The following is a 22,901-nucleotide window of genomic DNA, read 5'->3' on the forward strand; positions in this document are numbered from 1 at the left end:
TAGTATTCTCCATGCCTTGTGTTTTGTCAAGGAAGTGTGCAAGGTCAATATTTTTCTTTGTTGTATATTTGCCATCCTCAAGAAGATTATTGTGGGAAGCAGATACAAAGGGATAAATCTTACAGGTAGTGGTGAAGGTGGTCATTCCATCACAATGAGGAACACAACAAAAGTTGAAATGTTAACGTATAGGCCAGTCTTTCCTTTCTATATATATCAGATCACCCTTGACACTTGTTTTGCATTTTGATTTTGCTTGACATTTTCCAGCATCCTCCTCACCTGAGTGTTGAGTCAAATTCGAGGCTTTGCAGTTTGGTCCAGTTAGGAGAAGAAATTGATACTGTCAGGAATTTTCTTAGATGCAGTCCTGCTTCCCTGGACACAGTAGGAATCAAACAGGAGATAGTTTCTTTGGTCACTGCGCCTGAAAAACTTGCTCGCTAAGTTTTCTCTCAGGGTCACATTACTAGCATTCCTGTTACTGTCTGCTTAGCTTTCTGTCTCTCTGTCACAGGACTTTTCCATCGCTACCGGGTGAACTGCACTGCCTGGCCAGTTCAGGTGGTTTCACAGTCACAAACACCCACCGGGTTGTTATCTTTCACCAAGGTGTGTGTATATTCTTTTCCTACTTAGTAACACCGTGCAATGCAGGCTTACTGCAAGCCTAGGCTTTCTTGCAGCCCCTAATCCTCAGCCCAGGCTCCCCCTTTGAGCTTCCTTCTGAGTTGCCTTTTTCTTCCTGTATATTCTCCCTAATTACCTTGTTAGCCCAGTGATTGTCATCCAGGTGCGCACAATCCCCCAACAGAAAGTGTCTGCCTCCAGCTGAACTTGTAATCTTCAGGCTGCAGCAATGTCAGTGACCAGGATGCTGCTGATAGTGCCCTGTCACTCTCTCTTATATACACACATACGCCCAGACCCAAACAAAGCCCAGCCGAGCCCCTGCCCTGTTCAGATTTCTGAGTGGCCCGGCATGTGCCATTGTTTTGGCAAGAGAAAGGAGCCTGTGTCTGGGGAGGAGGACACATAACCACCTGATTAAAATGGCTTCTTTACATGTATCCTGAATGTAAGGCAGTGGCTATGTCTGTCCTGTCACAGCAAGGTTTAACCATCCCAGAACAGCATCAAACTGAAAGGTGAGATGGGTCCTGTTTGGTGTTAATGTTAAACACAGGGGGCTGAGGCGTACAAAGATATTGCTCGGGCATGCAGCAGTGAAATCAAGAAGGCCAAATCACACTTGGAGTTGCAGCTAGCAAGGGATGTTAAGATTAACAAGAAGGGTTTCTACAGGTATGTTAGCAACAAGAAGAAGGTCAAGGAAAGTGTGGGCTCCTTACTGAATGGCGGGAGGCAACCTAGTGACAGAGGATGTGGAAAAAGCTAATGTACTCAATGCTTTTTTTTGCCTCTGTCTTCACGAACAAGGTCAGCTCGCAGACTATTGCACTGGGCAGCACAGGATGGGGAGGAGGTGTCCAGTCCTCTGTAGAGAAAGAAGTGGTTCAGGACTATTTAGAAAAGCTGGAGGAGCACAAGTCCATGGACCGGATGCACTGCATCCGAGGGTGCTAAAGGAGTTGGCAGATGTGATTGCAGAGCCACTGGCCATTATCTTTGAAAACTCATGGTGAACGGGGGAGGTCCCAGATGACTGGAAAACGGCTAATGTAGTGCCCATCTTTAAAAAAGGGAAGAAGGAGAATCCAGAGAACTACAGGCCAGTCAGCCTCACCTCAGTCCCTGGAAAAATCATGGAGCAGGTCCTCAAGGAATCAATTCTGAAGCACGTAGAGGAGAGGAAAGTGATCAGGAAGAGTCAGCATGGATTCAGCAAGGGCAAGTCACACTAACCTAATTGCCTTCTATGATGAGATAACTGGCTCGGTGGATGAGGGGAAAGCAGTGGACGTGTTATTCCTTGACTTTAGCAAAACTTTTGACACGGTCTCCCACAGTATTCTTGTCAGCAAGTTAAAGAAGTATGGGCTGGAGAATGGACTATAAGGTGGATAGAAAGCTGGCTAGATCGTCGGGCTTAATGGGTAGTGATCAATGGCTCCATGTCTAGTTGGCAGCCTGTATCAAGTGGAGTCCCAAGGGTCTGTCCTGGGGTAGGTTTTGTTCAATATCTTCATTAATGATCCGGAGGATGGCGTGGATTGCACCCTCAGCAAGTTTGCAGATAACACTAAACTGGGAGGAGTGGTAGATACGCTTGAGGGTAGGGATAGGATACAGAGGGACCTAGACAAATTAGAGGATTCGGCCAAAAGAAATCTGATGAGGTTCAATAAGGACAAGTGCAGAGTCCTGCACTTAGGATGGAAGAATCCCATGCACTGCTACAGACTAGGGGCCGAGTGGCTAGACAGCAGTTCTGCAGAAAAGGACACAGGGGTAATGGTGGACAAGAAGCTGGATATGAGTCAATAGAGTGCCCTTGTTGCCAAGAAGGCTAACAGCATTTTGGGCTGTATAAGTAGGAGCATTGCCAGCAGATCGAGGGACGTGATCGTTCCCCTCTATTGGCATTGGTGAGGCCTCCTCTGGAGTACTGTATCCAGTTTTGGGCCCCACACCACAAGAAGGATGTGGAAAAATTGGAAAGAGTACAGTGGGGGCCAACAAAAATGATTAGAGGACTGAAGCACATGACTTATGAGGAGAGGCTGAGAGAACTGGGATTATTTAGTTTGCAGAACAGAAGAATGAGGGGGGTTTGATAGCTGCTTTCAACTACCTGAAAGGGGGTTCCAAAGAGGATGGCTCTAGACTGTTCTCAGTGATACTAGATGACAGTACAAGGAGTAATGGTCTCAAGTTTCAGTGGAGGAGGTTTAGGTTGGATATTAGGAAAAACTTTTTCACTAGGAGGCAGGTGAAGCACTGGAATGCGTTACCTAGGGAGGTGGTGGAATGTCCTTCGTTTGAGGTTTTTAAGGTCAAGCTTGACAAAGCCCTGGCTGGGATGATTTAGTTTGGGATTGGTCCTGCTTTGAGGAGGGGGTTGGACTAGGTGACCTCTTGAGGTCCCTTCCAACCCTGATATTCTATGATGGGGGGGACACACCTGTTTCGTTTTTGCAAAAATTTATCATTTGGATGTTGCTTTGTAATCTTTAAAACAAAATTAGGGCTGGTCGCAGATTTTCCATTGTAAATGTAAGACAGGAAAATGTTTTGGCTTTTTCCCCCCACAATATACACTTTCAACCAAATGGTTTGTTTTAGATGGGAAATTTTTGTTGTTGTTGTTGAACAACAGAATGCCCGAAATGTGAAAACTTTGATTTTGGGCTGAAAAACAAGATATTTACATTTTGAAGTACCACTACAGTAGAGCCGTAGTACAGGAGCATCGTGCTTCTGTTGCTGTCTGTGGGCATTTCCCATGATGTGCTGTGGCTATGCAACTGCCATGATACACCACGTCCCCTACCAAGAGGAAATACTGTGGTGCATCATGGGAAACAGTCCACCCCAGGGAGCCCAGTTTATAGAAGAGAATGGGAGCATCTGTCTCCCAAACTACAACACCCATGAGGTACCACAGTGGCATTTCTTACTCGAAATATTTCAGTTTTCCACCCCAATGTTTTGGATTTCAAATTTTTTACCATGAACCTGAATTTTTTGTGGAAAATTTCAATGAAAACAATTTCCCCTCCAATTTTGTTAACATTTTCCTCAGGGGAAAAAAACCTATTTTCTGACCAACTTTGCACAAAACCGAGGATGGTTCCTGTCTAGATTCCTGTGGGAAAGTGATTCATCAGTGAGTGCACTGCTTTGTGGCTGGGGGGGCATTGTTGGGTTTAGTTCTCTGTAGTCCTGCCTCCCATGTCTGCTAGCAGCCCCCTTTTTGCCTCGTGACTTGGCCCTCTGGCTGGGTAATCTCTGATCTCACCCCTTTCAGGGAAAACCAGAATTTTCATGGAATAGTCCGAGGCCTTCACACTAGGTTGACTGTCCAGACTGAGTAGTCCTTCTGAGGTCTTCTGGCTAGTCCTCCCAGTGAGGCTGTAGGAGAAACCAGTCACTCCATCTATCCTGGGTTCTGTTGTGGGAAGTTGTTAAGGTCTGTCTTGTCAAACCTCTTGCTTCTTCCCTGGGCCATTTCCCACAATGTGTCCATCTTCTCCTCAGGGGGGCTTAGATTCACAACAGGGGTCTGCCTCAGGGCCAAGTCCCTAGTCTCAGTCTTCAAAGTAACAAAGGACAAGAAACTAAATTAGTAGAAATAAAAAGTGGCTCCAGCTTCTTTGTCCTACCAGGATCGTCCAGATATCTGTCCTACCACTCTGTGTTCACAGTCAGCCTAAGATCTGTCCACCTCCCCAGCCTTCTGAACTGACCTTCTCCCTTTTTGAGGTTCCTTTTCCTAAACTGGCTTGCCTCACAGGTGTGGCAGCACAGGTGGGAAAGGGCTGCGTGAGCTCAAAGCTGCTCTGACTCCCCTTCTTTCCTGGTGTGGGTTTTGTACAAGTCATCACAGTTCCCCTGTCTACAAACCACCAGAGTTATTGGGGAGCAGAGAACAGTTCTTGAAATGTTTCTGATTTTGGCTGATCTTTAATTAAACCTTCAGTAGACAGGAGGAGAAGCTGTGTAGTTTCTTCTGTTGTGTGCTTTTCCCTCCCTCCCATCACTTTTAGAGAGTCTTCTCGTGGGAATGAAATTCCTTCAAGTAAAATCAAATTCTCCCCTTGGTCAGGTGCACTGGAATTTTGTTGGAAATAAAGCACTTGAAGTTCTCTCTCTCTAAATGGTGTGCCCGTACACTTTAGGAAGGCAATCCCTTCAATGTCTCACAGCACTTCTTCACTGGCAGCTACACTGTGCATAAACTTTATTAGAGCATTTTTCCCCCTAGATATAATGGCACCAATTAAATTACCTTCCAGCCTGACCTTAATCTGGCAGGAATGATTATTCCATGAAACAGTTTGGGCTCTAATTGACATGAAGTGCCTGCAAAATATGTCTTTTGCAGCAGCCCCTGTCAAAGTCACATTGATATGCTAATACCTATAGCTGGCAGAATCACTTCATAAAGAGAGACATTGAAAATTGAATTATTTCAGTTTCAGTACCTAGGAATCTAGTGATCTGTCTGTATATATAACTAAGTAGGCGCAGTACTTTATATGGGTAAACAGCTGTACTGGGCTGTTGCCATGGAAACTGCTTGACTCATGACAATTGTGTTAGTGATGAAGTCATTAGTGGTGTGAAATGTACTTTGAAGTTGTCAAGTATACACTCCAGGAATATTTCAACAGTATTAGTGGAGCCTCTTCATTTGCATAATTTAGGCTTTAGCATATGATCTCATTATGGGGCAAGGAAATGGTACAGCAAGTTGGGAATGCAGTTGTGCTCCACGCAAATGAGTACCCTTGTGCAGTGCGGCAATGAAGTACAATAGATCCCGAAAATGAAAAATAAGTCTCTCTTTATATCACTTTTCTTTTACTAAATGGTTTTGAAACTTAGCACTGTCAAAAAAATGAGCTGCTTAAACTTTTATATTGCCAAGATGTCTTCCAAGAACTAGAATTTGGGTCTGACTCTCAAATTTCACTGGTGTAACTACTGGTTTCAACTGAGTTACTCTTGATTTACCCCAGAGCAACTACATGCAGATTCAGGACCATCGTGTTGCTTTTTCCTCAGCTCTCCTGTCTGCTATATATCATTTTATTAATGGGATTCCCTATGAAATAACATGGAACAGACGACCCTGGTGGCCTTGAATAGAACCGTATTACCCTATTTTTAAGGCTTTTGTATTTCAAGCCATGAGTAGCTTTCCCCTCCATTGGCAGGGAGATGGACTAGCATGCTTGACAAGTCTTTGATTTAGTTCTCCCCTAGCCTACTGAAGGGACTTATTTTCCTGTCTTTTTACTGAAATCTCAGTACTGAAGATAAAGGTGCCATTGGCTCACCCCATCACAACTTCCTCTCCTAGCAGGGTAGAAACCATGGAGGGGAGTTGATACTGCTTCTAGCAGCATTAAATTCTCCATGGCGTTTTCTCAGCAGCAATACACAGGCTATGAAAGGGACTGCTAAGTAAAAATCAGCTGAGCTCTGACTGCTCCTTGACACCTTTTTAGTCCCCATTTGCAGAGCCCCGCAACCAAATAGGGTCAGTGAAGTGAGACCTCCATGGGCAGGAAGGGAGATAGTGAGCATTCAGTGTGGAATTGCTTATATCTCTTTCTAAGCCCAGGGGCCCCTCCATTGGGACTTGAGTGCTGGGGACCATTTCTCATGTAATGAATGTTATTTCTTGTATGGTGTGACGGGTGGCACTCACTTATCTGAGTGCTCCTCTGTGTCCAGGCATGCTGCTGTCATTGTCTTCAGTTCCTTGCACCCCTTGCGGTCAGCTTTGGTGGATCTCTTTTGGTGTGGTCTTCTGGCCTGGTCATACAGTCCAAACCCCTTTCAGGGTAAAACAAACTCAAACAGAAAAAGTTCCTTGCCCTTCAGGATCATTTGTAACTAAAATGGTTTCTTACCCATCTAGGCTTAATTCCCTTTCTGCAATTAACTCAGCAGGGCTCCTCCTACACTTATGCCCTTGATTGTGGCCAGAGATGGGCCCTGGACTGGTTCCTTTGGCAGTGGCCTAGAAAGCATCCTTCTCCACTTCACTAGCTCCAACCAGGAGCTGTCTAGCTAGCGGCAGGCAGCTCCTTTTATTTTGGCCTGCTGGGTCTTGATTGGCTATTGCTGGTCCCCAGCCCTTCTAGATACTGGAGGACCAGATCTCAATGGTTCCCCAAATGTCTGCTCCTGGGATGCCTCCCTAGGCAAGCCCGAATGTCTAATACGCACTGTGCTTTTTCTCTCAGAGAACTTTTTTCTGGGGCTGGGTGCAGCAGAGCAGTGGGGCCTCCAATAGAGGACCACTACACCCCATCACACATGATCTAAAAAAATTATATTAGAAAGGCAAGATTAACTAATCAGTCTATACACACACACACACACAAGATGTCACTGGAAGAAAGAGATCAGTGCCAGAGCTCATGATTCTCATTTAGATAAGTTATCAGTCTACTAATACCAGATCTGGTGAGGAGATCTTATTTCTTGAAGGTGCCTGATCTATTGAAATGCAATCTAACGCTGTATGTTCACTCTATATGTTCAGCCTAATACTGTATAATCACCAGCCTCTTATGTATTAATTACAGCTTAGCTTTAAAATTACGATGAGCAGAAAAGTAAGCATGAAATCAAAGCTGGATTTGATTACCATACTTTGACAGGATCTTTAGCAGTGAAGAGTATCTTTAATATTGTATTTAAAGTGTGGGTGTGGGGGGGGGGAGCATTTCAGCAGAGCTGGATAACACAATAACAAACCATAGTAAAATATTATCAGTTTGAGGAGATTTGAGTTATTCATAGAGCTCAGTAGCTTTCTGAATCAATTTGTTTTCCTATTCCAATGTCTACCTAGCTCCCCTCCACCTGGTTAAAATGGTGTGCTTTCCCTTGGGAATTGAATGTATTTTCTGTCATCATTTAAAAAAAGTCTTTCTTTTTAAAATTCTGGATGATCTATAGGCATGGGTACGATAATGAAAAAGTGAATAGAATGTGCAGATGAGACTATCTGAGCTTGACACAGGCAGTTCCGTTTTAGGGCGTGAGATTATACATCAAGGCACATCTCTCACACCTGCGTTCCTTTCAAATCTGATTCCTTAGGAGAGGAAATTTGTCATGGGTGTCATGAAAGTCAGATTTCATGACTTCCTAGTTTTCCTCCCCACTCTGGGACCCCCAGAAGTTATTGGCGTTGGCATGAGTTTCTGGGTAGGAGGAAAGATTTTCCACTGCTGGTCCGTTCTTAACCTCATCCTCCCTTCCATCACAGGGTGGAGAAATTGAAAGGACCTCCATAGTCCTGAATGGAAATTTAAAAATTGTGACAAAATCTATGATTTCCCTAACCCCTCCTCCCCCGCCAAATGACTCTGAGGATTTCTCCAAATTATTTCCATGCCAGGTTTTCTTCCCTATTTTCTCAGCAGCAGCAACAACTTCAGGAGCTGGAAATTTGGTCTTTGGTGCGCAATACAACTGCAAACAATCAACTAGCCTAACTGGAGACAGCGAGCCAGATCTTCTGGCATATGAAGGCTCTAGTGGTACAAAGCAGCCCTAAAGCCAACTTAACCAGCCACTTGAAAATTCCCCATGTTCAGGGTGATCTCTAGGAGGCATACAGCTGCCATCAATGCTAAGTCTGCAACTACATGACCACTAGCAGAAGACCCCCAGGAATCCATGGATATTAAAACCTCTCCTCGAGGCTATGCAAACCTGAAGTGAAGTACAGCATCAGGGACCAGCCAACCTCAAAAATGGGTGTGGAATGAGAAGCAAAGATTGTTTGACAGTATCTTCATACCTCCAACCATTCCTGAATTGCACTGAACACAGCTTAGAATCTGGACCATTTGCATTTGGTCCTGGTGTGGCAAGATGGGTGAATTTTCAGCACCAATATATTGTTCTGGTCTATTATTTAGATTGTAAGCTGTTTGGGGCAGGATCTCTCTTATTTTGGGTTTGTACAGTGCCTAGCATAATGGGGCTCATGGCACTATCACAATAAATATGATGAATAATACTGAGAGGAAGTATTGCCAACCTCCAGGCTTAAAAAATTGTAAATCGGGGTCCCAAAAAATCAAGATTGATTGATTTTTTTTAAAAAAAGTCAATCAATTTAAAAAATAATATGTTTTGGATATTTTTAATGTGCCTTCTGCTTTCTGAGCCTTTAGGGTTCCTGTTTTTAAGCTTCAAAGAGTCCTGTGGCACCTTATAGACTAACAGACGTATTGGAGCATAAGCTTTCATGGGTGAATACCCACTGCGATGGATTCACCAATGAAAGCTCATGCTCCAGTATGTCTGTTAGTCTATGAGGTGCCACAGGACTCTTTGCCGCTTTTACAGATCCAGACTAACACGGCTACCCCTCTGACGTTTATAAGCTGTTCTCCATGACCATGAAGTTGTGAACCTAGAAACCTACTTTTTTGTTTGTTGAATGAAATTGAGACTCTAACTTAATCACACGAGTCCAGGAGCTGGTGCTTTTAGAGAAGCATCAAATATGAGATTCCTGAGTTAGTAGTACTGGGTCACAAATAAATATTTAAAGCCATTTATAGCATGCCAAATGACTGCAGCGGTTTTCTTCATGTTGATATTAAAGCCATGAACAGAGGCCACTGATGGGGGCAGGGGGTTTGAAGGGAGTACTTCCAGCTGTAGACTCTAGGCTTGGAGGCAGCGGGACTTGGTGAGTAGTGAGTTTAATCTGTGTGTGGGTTATCTGTCTGTCTGCTTTCTGGTTTGTTCTTTGTGTACAGGCTGCATAGCTGGAAAGCGTAGACCCTGCTAGCTCCCTTATAGTCATTAGCCATCTCAAGATGGTCAGGATAAGGATGAGGTCATGTCACCTTCTGCATTGGACAGCAGAGCTGGCCAAGAGTTGAGAAGAGTTTAGTCTGCACTCTGTCCAAGATGGTGCAGGTACCATTCGAACATGCTTTCCCCAGGAGCCCCAAAAATCCCTCCTGGGGTCTCATGTCCCTTCAAAAACCCCTAAAGGGTGATTAAACTATCTAGAGACATACAGGGTAACAAGAAAACATTCTACAAATGCACTAGAAGCAAGAGGAAGATCAAGGAGAGTATAGGTCTGTTACTCAATGAGGGTGGGGAAACAATAACAGAAAATGTGGAAGTGGCAGAAGTCCTAAATGACTTTTTTGTTTTAGTTTTCACCTAAAAGGTTAGTAGCAATTGGACATCTAACATAGTGAATGCCAGTGAAAATGAGGTAGGATCAAAGGCTAAAATAGGGAAAGAATATGTTAAAAATTACTTAGACAAGTTAGATGTCTTCAAGTAACCAGAGCCTGATGAAATATAGACGCTCCCCGGGTTACACAAACCCGATTTAGGCAAATCCAAGCTTACGGAAAAACTTCTGTAAGCTAGAAATAGGAGGGGTTTTTTTGTTTTGTTTGTTGCTTAATGCCCAGAGATACATTTCTGACTTACGCAAATTTTGACTTATGCATGGCATTCTGGAACGCAACACTTGGGTAAGTCAGGGAGTGTCTGTACATCCTAGAATACTCAAGGAGCTGACTGAGGAGATATCTGAATCATCAACGATTGTCTTTGAAAAGTCATGGAAGATGGGAGAGATTCCAGAGGACTGGAAAAGGGCAAATATAGTGCCAATCTATTAAAAGGGAAATAAGGACAACCTGGGGAATTACAGACCAGTCATCTTAAATTCAATACCCAGAAAGATAATGGAGCAAATAATTAAGCAATCAATTTGCAAACACCTAGAAGATAATAAGGTGATAAGTAACAGTCAGCATGGACTTGTCAAGAAAAAATCATGTCAAACCAACTAATAGCTTTCTTTGACAGGGGCCACAAGCCTTGTGGATAGGGGAGAAGTGGAAGATATGGTATATCTTGATTTTTAGTAAGACTTTGGATATTGTCTCTCATGACCACTTCCTCCTAAACAAACTAGGGAAATACAACCTAGATGGAGCTACTTTAAGGTGGGTGCATAACTGGTTGGAAAACCCTTTCCAGAGAGTAGTTATCAGTGGTTCACAGTCAAGCTGGAAGGGCATATCGAGTGGGGTCCCCATGGATCAGTTCTGGTTCTGGTTCTGTTCAATATCTTCATCAATGATTTAGATAATGGCATAGAGAGTACACTTATAAAGTTTGCAGATGATACCAAACTGGGTGGGGTTGCCAGTGCTTGGAGGATAGGATTAAAATTCAAAATGATCTGGACTAACTGGAGAAATGGTCTGCTTAAGAAGGAGTGCAGCAGCAAGGGATTTGGGGGTCATAGTGGATCACAAGCTACATATGAGTCAACAGTGTAACACTGTTGCAAAAAAAAAAACAACCCCAAACCTCATTCTGGGATGTATTAGTAGAAGTGTTGTAAGCAAGACATGAGAAGTAATTCTTCTGCTCTACTATGCTCTGATTAGGCCTCAACTGGAGTATTGTGTCCAGTTCTGGGCACCACATTTCAGGAAAGAGGTGGACAAATTGGAGAAAGTCCAGAGAAGAGGAACAAAAATGATTAACGTTCTAGAAAACATGACTTAGGAGGGAAGATTGAAACAACTGGGTTTGTTTAGTCTGGAAAAGAGAAGACTGAGAGGGCACATAACAGTTTTCAAGTACATAACAGGTTGTTATAAGGAAGGAGAAAACTGTTCTCGTTAACCTCTGAGGATAGGACAAGAATCAATGGAATTAAATTGCAGCAAGGGTGGATTAGGTTGGACATTAGGAAAAAATTCCTGACTAGCAGGGTGGTTAAGCACTGGAATAAATTGCCTGGGGAGGTTGTGGAATCTCCATCATTGGAGATTTTTAAGAGCAGGTTAGACAAACATCTGTCAGGATGGTCTAATACTTAGTCCTGCCCTGAGTGCAGGGGACTGGAGTAGATGACCTCTCAAGGTCCCTTCCAGTCCTATGATTCTATCATCTTCCTACAAAACACAGAGTGCAACTCAGAAACAGCCTTTTCTCCTTTTTCCCAGTAAGTAGCTCTTCCTCATTTGACTTCACAGGATCCTGATCCAGCTAATTTCTGGAATGGGTTCATCACAAAGAGACCCAATCATTCCTGTTGTGTTTTCTCACTCCGAGCCAAATCATAGAATCATAGAATATCAGGGTTGGAAGGGACCTCAGGAGGTCATCTAGTCCAACCCCCTGCTCAAAGCAGGACCAATCCCCAATTAAATCATCCCAGCCAGGGCTTTGTCAAGCCTGACCTTAAAAACTTCTAAGGAAGGAGATTCAACCACCTCCCTAGGTAATGCGTTCCAGTGTTTCACCACCCTCCTAGTGAAAAAGTTTTTCCTAATATCCAACCTAAACCTCCCCCACTGCAACTTGAGACCATTACTCCTTGTCCTGTCCTCTTCTACCACTGAGAATAGTCTAGAACCATCCTCTCTGGAACCACCTCTCAGGTAGTTGAAAGCAGCTATCAAATCCCCCCTCATTCTTCTCTTCTGCAGACTAAACAATCCCAGTTCCCTCAGCCTCTCCTCATAACTCATGTGTTCCAGAACCATAATAATTTTTGTTGCCCTTCGCTGCACTCTCTCCAATTTATCCACATCCTTCTTGTAGTGTGGGGCCCAAAACTGGACACAGTACTCCAGATGAGGCCTCACCAGTGTCGAATAGAGGGGGATGATCACGTCCCTCGATCTGCTCGCTATGCCCCTACTTATACATCCCAAAATACCATTGGCCTTCTTGGCAACAAGGGCACACTGCTGACTCATATTCAGCTTCTCGTCCACTGTCACCCCTAGGTCCTTTTCCGCAGAACTGCTGCCTAGCCATTCGGTCCCTAGTCTGTAGCTGTGCATTGGGTTCTTCCGTCCTAAGTGCAGGACCCTGCACTTATCCTTATTGAACCTCATCAGATTTCTTTTGGCCCAATCCTCCAATTTGTCTAGGTCCCTCTGTATCCTATCCCTGCCCTCCAGCGTATTTACCACTTCTCCCAGTTTAGTATCATCCGCAAATTTGCTGAGAGTGCAATCCACACCATCCTCCAGATCATTTATGAAGATATTGAACAAAACCGGCCCCAGGACCGACCCCTGGGGCACTCCACTTGACACCGGCTGCCAACTAGACATGGAGCCATTGATCACTACCCCTTGAGCCCGACAATCTAGCCACCTTATAGTGCATTCATCCAGCCCATACTTCCTTAACTTGCTGACAAGAATACTGTGGGAGACCGTGTCAAAAGCTTTGCTAAAGTCAAGAAACAATACATCCACTGCTTTCCCTTCATCCACAGAACCAGTAATCTCATCATAGAAGGCGATTAGATTAGTCAGGCATGACCTTCCCTTGGTGAATCCATGCTGACTGTTCCTGATCACTTTCCTCTCCTCTAAGTGCGTCAGGATTGATTCTTTGAGGACCTGCTCCATGATTTTTCCAGGGACTGAGGTGAGGCTGACTGGCCTGTAGTTCCCAGGATCCTCCTCCTTCCCTTTTTTAAAGATTGGCACTACATTAGCCTTTTTCCAGTCATCCAGGACTTCCCCCGTTCGCCACGAGTTTTCAAAGATAATGGCCAATGGCTCTGCAATCACAGCCGCCAATTCCTTTAGCACTCTCGGATGCAACTCGTCCGGGCCCATGGACTTGTGCACGTCCAGCTTTTCTAAATAGTCCCTAACCACCTCTTTCTTCACAGAGGGCTGGCCATCTATTCTCCATGTTGTGATGCCCAGCGCAGCAGTCTGGGAGCTGACCTTGTTCGTGAAGACGGAGGCAAAAAAAGCATTGAGTACATTAGCTTTTTCCACATCCTCTGTCACTAGGTTGCCTCCCTCATTCAGTAAGGGGCCCACACTTTCCTTGGCTTTCTTCTTGTTGCCAACATACCTGAAGAAACCCTTCTTGTTACTCCTGACATCTCTCGCTAGCTGCAGCTCCAGGTGCGATTTGGCCCTCCTGATTTCATTCCTACATGCCCGAGCAATATTTTTATACTCTTCCCTGGTCATATGTCCAACCTTCCACTTCTTGTAAGCTTCTTTTTTATGTTTAAGATCCTCTAGGATTTCACTGTTAAGCCAAGCTGGTCGCCTGCCATATTTACTATTCTTTCGACACATCGGGATGGCTTGTCCCTGTAACCTCAACAGGGATTCCTTGAAATACAGCCAGCTCTCCTGGACTCCTTTCCCCTTCATGTTAGTCCCCCAGGGGATCCTACCCATCTGTTCCCTGAGGGAGTTGAAGTCTGCTTTCCTGAAGTCCAGGGTGCGTATCCTGCTGCTTACCTTTCTTCCTTGTGTCAGGATCCTGAACTCAACCAACTCATGGTCACTGCCTCCCAGATTCCCATCCACTTTTGCTTCCCCCACTAACTCTTCCCGGTCTGTGAGCAGCAGGTCAAGAAAAGCTCCCCCCCCCCAGTTGGCTCCTCTAGCACTTGCACCAGGAAATTGTCCCCTACGCTTTCCAAAAACTTCCTGGATTCCTGGTCTATGCACCGCTGTATTGCTCTCCAAGCAGGTATCAGGAAAATTAAAGTCACCCATGAGAACCAGGGCGTGCGATCTAGTAACTTCTGTGAGCTGCCGGAAGAAAGCCTCATCCACCTCATCCCCCTGGCCCGGTGATCTATAGCAGACTCCCACCACTACATCACTCTTGTTGCTCACACTTCTAAACTTAATCCAGAGACACTCATGTTTTTCTGCAGTTTCGTACTGGAGCTCTGAGCAGTCATACTGCTCCCTTACATACAGTGCTACTCCCCCACCTTTTCTGCCCTGCCTGTCCTTCCTGAACAGTTTATAACCATCTATGACAGTACTCCAGTCATGTGAGTTATCCCACCAAGTCTCTGTTATTCCAATCACTTCATAATTCCTTGACATCACCAGGACCTCCAGTTCTCCCTGCTTGTTTCCAAGGCTTTGTGCATTCGTATATAAGCACTTGAGATAACCTGCTGATCGCCCCTCATTCTCAGTGTGAGGCAGGAGCCCTCCCCTCACAGACATTCCTGCCTGTGCTTCCTCCCGGTATCCCGCTTTCCCACTTACCTCAGGGCTTTGGTCTCCTTCCCCCGGTGAACCTAGTTTAAAGCCCTCCTCACTAGGTTAGCCAGCCTGCTCGCAAAGATGCTCTTCCCTCTCTTCGTAAGATGGAGCCCATCTCTGACCAGCACTCCTCCTTCATGGAACACCATCCCATGGTCAAAGAATCCAAAGCCTTCTCTCCGACACCACCTGCGTAGCCATTCGTTGACTTCCACGATTCGACGGTCCCTACCCCAGCCTTTTCCTTCCACGGGGAGGATGGACGAGAACACCACTTGCGCCTCCAACTCCTTTATCATTCTTCCCAGAGCCACGTAGTCCGCAGTGATCCGCTCAAGGTCATTCTTGGCAGTATCATTGGTGCCCACGTGGAGAAGCAGGAAGGGGTAGCGATCCGAGGGCTTGATGAGTCTCGGCAGTCTCTCCGTCACATCGCGAATCTTAGCCCCTGGCAAGCAGCAGACTTCTTGGTTTTCCCGGTCAGGGCGGCAGATAGATGACTCAGTCCCCCGGAGGAGAGAGTCCCCGACCACCACCACCCGCCTCCTTCTCTTGGGAGTGGTGGTCATGGAACCCCCCATCTCAGGACAGTGCATCTCATGCCTTCCAACCAGTGGAGTCTCCTTCTACTTTCTCCCCCCAGACATATCATCTGGTCCACTCTCCGCAATGGTACCTGTGGAGAGAACATGAAAGCGGTTAGTTACCTGTGTCCGCGTTGCTGGAACTTGGACATTCCCCCTTCTTCTTCTGGAGGTCACATGTTGCCAAGCTTCTTCACTGGCCTCTTGGCTCCGCTGTGCAACCTGCTCTAAACCTTTAGAGCTTTGTGCCCGTAGAAGCATATCCTGACTTTTGTCCAGAAAATCCTCCGTTTCTCGTATGCAACGCAGGGTCGTTATCTGTTGCTCCAGACCTTCAATCTTCTCTTCCAATATGGAGACCAGCTTGCACTTTGTACAGACAAAGTCGCTTCTGTCTTGTGGAAGAAAGACAAATATGGCACATCCAGTGCAGGTCACAACAGCTGAACCCTGCCCTTCCATATCACCTTCCTGCTATGAGCTTCCTCAGAGAAGTTGGCAAGATGTAAGCCTCACTGGCCTCACTCCAGGCGAACTCCCAGGCAAACTCCTGCTGCTCTGCTGTTCCCCGCTGCTCAGCTAGTTCGCCACCGCTCAGCTGGTTCTCGAAGCTCTGGTTATTTTTAAACAGCCAGGCTTCCCTGAAACAAACAAACAGACAGCCCCAGTGCCCGCCCCCTGCTGCATTCTATGCTCAGTCAGCGCTTCCGTTGACTTCATGGTTGGAGCTTTGCCGGAGGAAGGATTTAGAGATGGTGGCCCCTCCAGTCACTTCAGCTCCCTGTGTTCTGCATCACCTGCATCAGGCTTTGCAATGTTTTAATTTATTCTTGCCAGCACGCATAAGCTTTTTAAACTGTTTTTAACAGTAACTTTGATTTAATACAACAATAAATGGTTGTGCAGTTAAGTGGAAAGAGGAATAGTTAGAGAGAGAGAGAGAGAGACTGTACTGTGGTGGACAAAGAAGGTGAGCACTGCACACTAAGGACTTCAGCAGGGCCGGCTCTAGGATTTTTGCTGCCCCAAGCAAAAACAATTTTGGCCGCCCCCGCTTTTTTTTCATGCCCCCCCACCCTCAGCTCCGCCCCAACTCCACCCCTTCCCAACCCCTTCCCCAAATCCCCAGCCCCGCCTCCTCCCCCCCAGCCTGCTGCATTTCTCCCCCCCATTGCTTCCTGCAGCTCCCCCCCACCCAGCTCATCTCCACTCCGCCTGCTCCCATGAACATGCTGCCGCTCCGCTTCTCCCCCCTCCCTCTCAGGCGAGGGAGAGGCAGCACATTCAGGGGAGCAGGCAGAGCGGAGGTGAGTGAGGGTGGGGGGGAGCGCAGGAAGTAACGGGGGCGGGGGGGCTAGAGGAACCGCTCTCAGCCCCAGCTCACCTCCGGTCCACCACCGCTGCCTCCCCCGAGCACGCCGCTGCTCGGCTTCTCCTCCCTCCTTCCTTCCCAGGCTTGCCGCGCGAAACAGCTGTTTTGTGCGTGGCAAGCCTAGGAGGGAGGGGGGAGAAGCAGGGCGGCGACGGTGTGCTCAGGGGAGCAGGCGGAGGCGAGCTGGGGTGGCGGGGGCACATTTCTAGGGGCAGCATGGCCGGCGCCAGAATGCTGCCCCTAGAAATGTGCCGCCCCAAGCACCTGCTTGTTTTGCTGGTGCCTAGAGCCAGCCCTGGACTTCAGGCATGTATAAAATGACACTTCTGGCAGATTTTTAGGCTTTCCCATCAATGAAAGCCTGATGGTTGAGTGGAAGTGAGTAGAGAGAACCTTGATCATCTTTTTTCAATCCTCTGGAGGACAGCTCTCTGCAGCAGTGATGTGCCTGTTTTTGTTGTTGCTGGGTTTCTTTCTTCTTCTCCCTATAAGAAACAGCAACAGAATGTTAACAAGCTTCATTTTCTGTGCTCAACAACTAGTGAGTGACCTTTGACCACTTCCCTGGTTGTTTGTGTTCTTGATGCTGATAGAGCTGGATTTTCACAAGAGAGACCTAGATAATTTTCATGGCAGTAACACTGTTGCAAACCAATTAGCAAGCCAGTTTGATAGGGTAAAGTTGTAGAGATGCCTATGGCTACTTTAATAAACTTTCTTGTGTATCAGTATGATACTATTGATTTTTTTTAACTGTTGGACCAAAAGACTAAGGTTCAAGCTCCATAGCAGGATATTGGCTGAAAAAGAAAAAACCGTAGCAATACCATGCTGTTTATAATTATTTAGTCTTTTTTTAAAAAAAAAAAAGATATATGCAGTCATCCTTTTGCCCTCACACATTTGTTCAACACTAATGTAAGTAAAGCATTTTTGCACCAGTTATTACACAGAAGCATAAAGGTCATATTTTATTATTGGCGTGGTTACCAGCAAGGTGCTAGGCACTTTACAAACTAAGGAGAAGATATGGTCCCTGAACCCCAAAACCTTGATCTATAGATAGACAATGTACAAAAGAAGGTAGGGGTTTGAGCTGGCAAAAGCAGTGAAACTAAGTAACAAAAAAAGAGCAACGTTGTGAAAGGTTGGTGGTTTTCATCATTGCATTTTGGCAGGTAGATGTGGATGGAGTTAGTGTCCAGAAGACCAGAGAGGAGGAAGATACAGTAGGCATAAGAAATCATCAGGGGCTAGACAAGAGGGTTTATAATGGGAATGGAGGGAAATGGGCAAAATTTGGTGGTGCTGGAGAGGAAAAACTGATAGGATTAAGAAATAGCATCAATGTGTGAGCAGGAGCAGAGAGAACTTGAGTGGAAAGAGAAACTAGCCACCAAAGTTAACAGGATAAGGCATAAGGAGGGATGTGAAGTTTCCATTGGCAATATATAAAAGAGGATGTGAGATGAAAGATGAGTTCAGTTTTAGCCATGTTAGAATTAAGGAATTGGTAGCAAGACATGCAGGAAGAGATGTCAGAATCAGTGGAGATACAAGCATGGATGGTGAAGGGACAGAGAGGTGGATCTCTGAGTTACCTGCATAGAGGTGGCAGTTGGAGTCACGTGACTGGATTTGGTACTCCAGATATAAAATGAGGTGGAAAGGGATAAGGGGAGACTCTGAGGGACTGTGACGGACAAAGAGAGAGTGAGACTTTGAAAATCTGTGTATGGTGTTAGTATGTGTACACACACATCTAGGGTTAGGGTTCTGTCACCTTGGTATATAAAAGTGTCTGCACTAAAAAAAAAGTGCATTCAATTCTGGGCCCTTCAGTGCTAGAAACATGCAATCAAACAGGGGGACATTCAAAGAAGGACAATGTAGTTAAGGGCCTGGAGGAAAGGATTTCTGAGACTCGGAGAAGCCTTTTAAGGAGTAATGGGATGAAATTAAGAAAAGAAAAATGCAGAGTGAACATCACTAACAAATTCCCGGTGGTGAAACCTACTGGTATTAGACTCTTTCAAGACAAGTGGTGAAGAACCTACTAACCTGAGACATTTAACACTAGATTAGAAAGCAATAGAAGATACACCACAGATAATAATCCTGCACTGGTGGTTGGGATGGGGCAGACTGAATCCATAACATAGTAGAGCTTTAGTTTTTAACATCTACGGGTGTGTTTGTTCTTGTTGTTGGATTATGGGTATGATTCTGTGCACTCGCATTTGAGAAAGATGTGGAGTAACACATCCTCATTTCATGGGTGTCCCCTCATCTCTGGTTGCAGCGTTACATGGGGTCCTTGTTTCTGGTGCCTTCTACTCAGACCTACAATAGCTTTTCTTAGCCTGCTTCTTCTCCTGACTCCCTCTCTGGAGTAGCTTGGCCTTCCGGTCAAGATTCATCAAAGTCTGAACTCGTTTCAGGGTAGCACAAACAAATCCAAATTAACAGCCCTTCTGCCCCACTCAGGCTTCACTGTAGTTCCCTTGTTGGTTCTACCTCAGAGCTTCCCCTTCAGGAGCCTAACCTGCTCCTGTAGCATTCTTCCTCAGTTGTTTCCTGTCTGTAAAACCCTATCCCAAGGATTCTCTGCACCAGAGAGGCCTGTATCCCCACAACTGTGCTCTCTGTCTGCTTATAAGGCCTAGCTCCACCCCAGAACATCACAAATGGGCAGTATTGCCAGCTCCAAACATTCAAAAATCATGAGTCAGACCGAAATATCATGAGATTTTGAGAAAATAACAAATGGTGGGTTCTTTTTCTTTGCCTTCTGAGTTTTCAGCCTTGAGGGTGCACTCTGGCCATGTTTTCAAACTTTTTTCCTCAAACACAAGGGCTAGATACTTACCAAAAAAAAAAAAATGAAAATTGAGATGCTCATGAAATCATTTGATGACAGGAGCTAGGTCTGTAAGAAGATAAAAATCACATGTGTTGGCATCATTGCTTAAAGAAGGTTTTTTATGATCTAAAGTGCCTGAAGGGATTTCCCCCCACTTCCAGACACAGGATTCAGGGAAATGAGCCTTCCTTTGGGAAAAGGGAATACTTTTAGCTCAATTCTTTTATTTTTATTCTGCCATCTGAAAATTGACTTGGCTGAAGTCTATTCCAAGAAGGTGAATTCAACCTGATTTTAGGTGAAGTTTTCTTTGCTGTGCAGCCTTCTCAGAGAGGTAGCTGGCGGGCAAAATGTCATTTTTACAGCCTGCAGTTTATGATATGCAGCTCCTCAGACAGACTATAGCAATCACAAACTTTATGGATTTGGGGTAATCCCTACAAGATATTAGTTCCATAAACAAAAGTAAAATTGGCAGCTGCTGAATAATTCTGCCCCCACGTATATTTGATGATGATTTCTTTAGACCTTCACTTCAAAATTTTGAAGGGTAAGAACAACATCTCAACATGAATAAACTCAGAAACCTCTATTAAATATAATATTGAACTAACATGTGCTATTTTAGGACCAGATTCTCAACTGGGGTAAATCAGCATAGCTCCACTATCTTTGAACTATGCTGCTTTACACCAGCTGAGTATCAGAATCTCATACTTCTGGGCTGACCAAAATGACAGAGTTCTGACTGTATTAGAGGATATATTGCCATTTGCAAAAGAGTATGGAAGCCACTTGCTCAACATGGGAAAGGGAAAAAGCATTCAGCAGCGTTTCAGTGAAGGGAAGGCATGCCATATGTTGGTGGAAGAACGCATATCAGATGACTGTTTTTCCACCGAATCATGTTACCCAAGATATGCCACAAACAACAGGTGTGTGAGCGTCCTTTCATTTCACTAGCATGAATGTAACATGCCTTATGCTGCAGCCCCTACTGAAATGCCTGAAAGACGTAACATTCAGGTATATTTTATTGTAGTCTACGTGAAACAGAAAGCATATGCAATCTCTATGCAAATATTGTATACATAGCCTACACTTTAAGTTGGACTTTATGTGATCCTACATGGATTTATATACAATAGCAGCCCTCTTTCACATATTGGAGTTCATTATATGTCATATATATATGCGTGTGTGTGCACACATACATATATATAACAATGACATATAATGAACTCCAATATGTGAAAGAGGGCTGCTATTTTATATAAATCCATATAGGGTCACATATATATACACACACACACACATATATATATATGACATTTTACTATATATCATTATTTGTATCATAGTACTGTCTACAGAGGCCCCAGCCAGGTCAGAAATCAATTGTACTAGGTACTTGTCACAGGTGAGCTGGCCCTTTTAAGGGACCTGTGTTTAGCCCCACCTGCACCTAGTTACCTGCCTTTCAGGTGATGGGTTTGATTTCTTATACTGGCTCTTGTGCTGCCATTACATAATATTAATACCTGGCTTTATGTGTGACCTGAAGAAGAGTTTTGTGTAAGCTCAAAAGCTTGTCTTTTTCATCAACAGATGTTGGCTCAATAAAAGAGATTACCTTACCCACCTTGTCCAGTTTTTATATAGGACTTTTTATCAGTAGATCTCAAAGCACTTTGCAAAGGAGGTCAGTAGCAGTATTCGGTACAGCGTTCACTGTAACTGGGCAGGAGAAAAAGGAACCCCAGCCTAGATGTTTACAGAATAACAGCAGAATACAAAGATTAAAAAACAAAACATTCTGAAATGCAAAAGATGACCACAGCAAATGACAAACTTCCACACAGCTGCTGCTAATGCTACACTTGCAGCATGGTGTCATAGGGAGGGTTGGCCCTTTAAGGGAATAGGGTTTGGCCCGGCTTGTGCCGTGTTGTCTAGGCATGTAGGGTAAAAATGAGTCCTAAAGGTAACTAAAGCATCCCACAGTCCCCTCAGCACTTTTGAGCTTAAGGCACAGAATATCTACAGCAGAACTGAGTCAGAAGCAAGATGTTTCCAGAGTCTTTGGAATTTATCATTGACAAACTTGTAGATGGATCAAGGATCACATGTGGCTCTGTATCGAGGCCCGCATTGCTGGTTGCAATCAGCGGGAGTTGTTTTTGTGGATGGAGGACAAGTTATGGCCCTATCTCCTGTAGTCTTTCCTCATGGAACAGATAGGGTGAGATTTTCTGTAGTTGTACATGTGTCTTCTAGTTTGCTCTTCAAGTGTAGCACCCAAGCTTTTATAAATAACAAGTAATATCTTAAGGAAGGGACAAAAGGTATTCTGCCTTTAACTGTGGACATGTGTCCTAACTCTCAGCAGTCACATGGTGATTACTGTTTGATTGGCTTCCTCTTCCTTCATCTGCTAAAAGCATTTGTAGAGTTGTAGGGAAAAAGTAAGTGACGGCAATTGCAGAATCTCATAATCTTCCCTTCCGTTAAGAATCTGCTCTGCTCCTGACTGATGGACATTAGTGTTACTGAGGTACACAGACAGCCAGATGCACAGGGAAAGGTCTGATGATAATGAGGAGGGATGTTACTCCGGAAAGTGGCTAGCAGTGGTGAGTTTCCACATGTGGCCTGGGTTTCCATTGTTGTCTTCTATTTTCTGAGTTTCTGGAAGGTGAATAATAAGGATAGAAGGCAATGTAATTTTCCAAGTAATAAGAAAGGTCCATATACAATGGTCAGTTTAGTCATCCTGCCAAGATACTGAGTATTCTGTTCAACTTGTATTGAAGGGGGAAAAGAACCTCCTTCTCTCCCAAAATGTGGACACAATCCAGGATGCTGATGCTACCAGATACTTCACATATGTGGGGCACAGAAAGAGAGGAGTGTGAGGTTTAAGAGAAGATGTTGGCGAGACATTGCCGATCTGGTGCTCTACTTCATGGGGATTTACTAAAGAATGTGTAGGTTTGTCCTTAGGATTCAGATGTTCCAACACATGATCAAGTTGAACAGGATTAAGTGAAATGGTATTGGGGAAATAAAATAAGAACATTCCTTTACCCCCTTTGCCAAACATTTGATCATCTGAGATGGTCTCTTCTTGAAGTGTCTTAAATGTAAGTTTCTCAGGGATCTTCTTCCCTCTCTTTTATTTTTCATATACCTCTTTACTTCCTGGTTCTGGTCAAATCGAGAACTACAACAGCTGCAATACTATGGAAGAGGCTTGCAATATTCACAGCCCCCCCAGAAGCAGAACATATTGGAGAGCCTCTGAGATGGCCTGTTCTCATGGGATTCCCTGGACAAATTTAAAAATTAATTTTGGAGCAGCTTCAGAT

This window comes from Lepidochelys kempii, chromosome 5 (assembly GCF_965140265.1).
Source record: "Lepidochelys kempii isolate rLepKem1 chromosome 5, rLepKem1.hap2, whole genome shotgun sequence".
Lineage (NCBI taxonomy): Eukaryota > Metazoa > Chordata > Testudines > Cheloniidae > Lepidochelys > Lepidochelys kempii.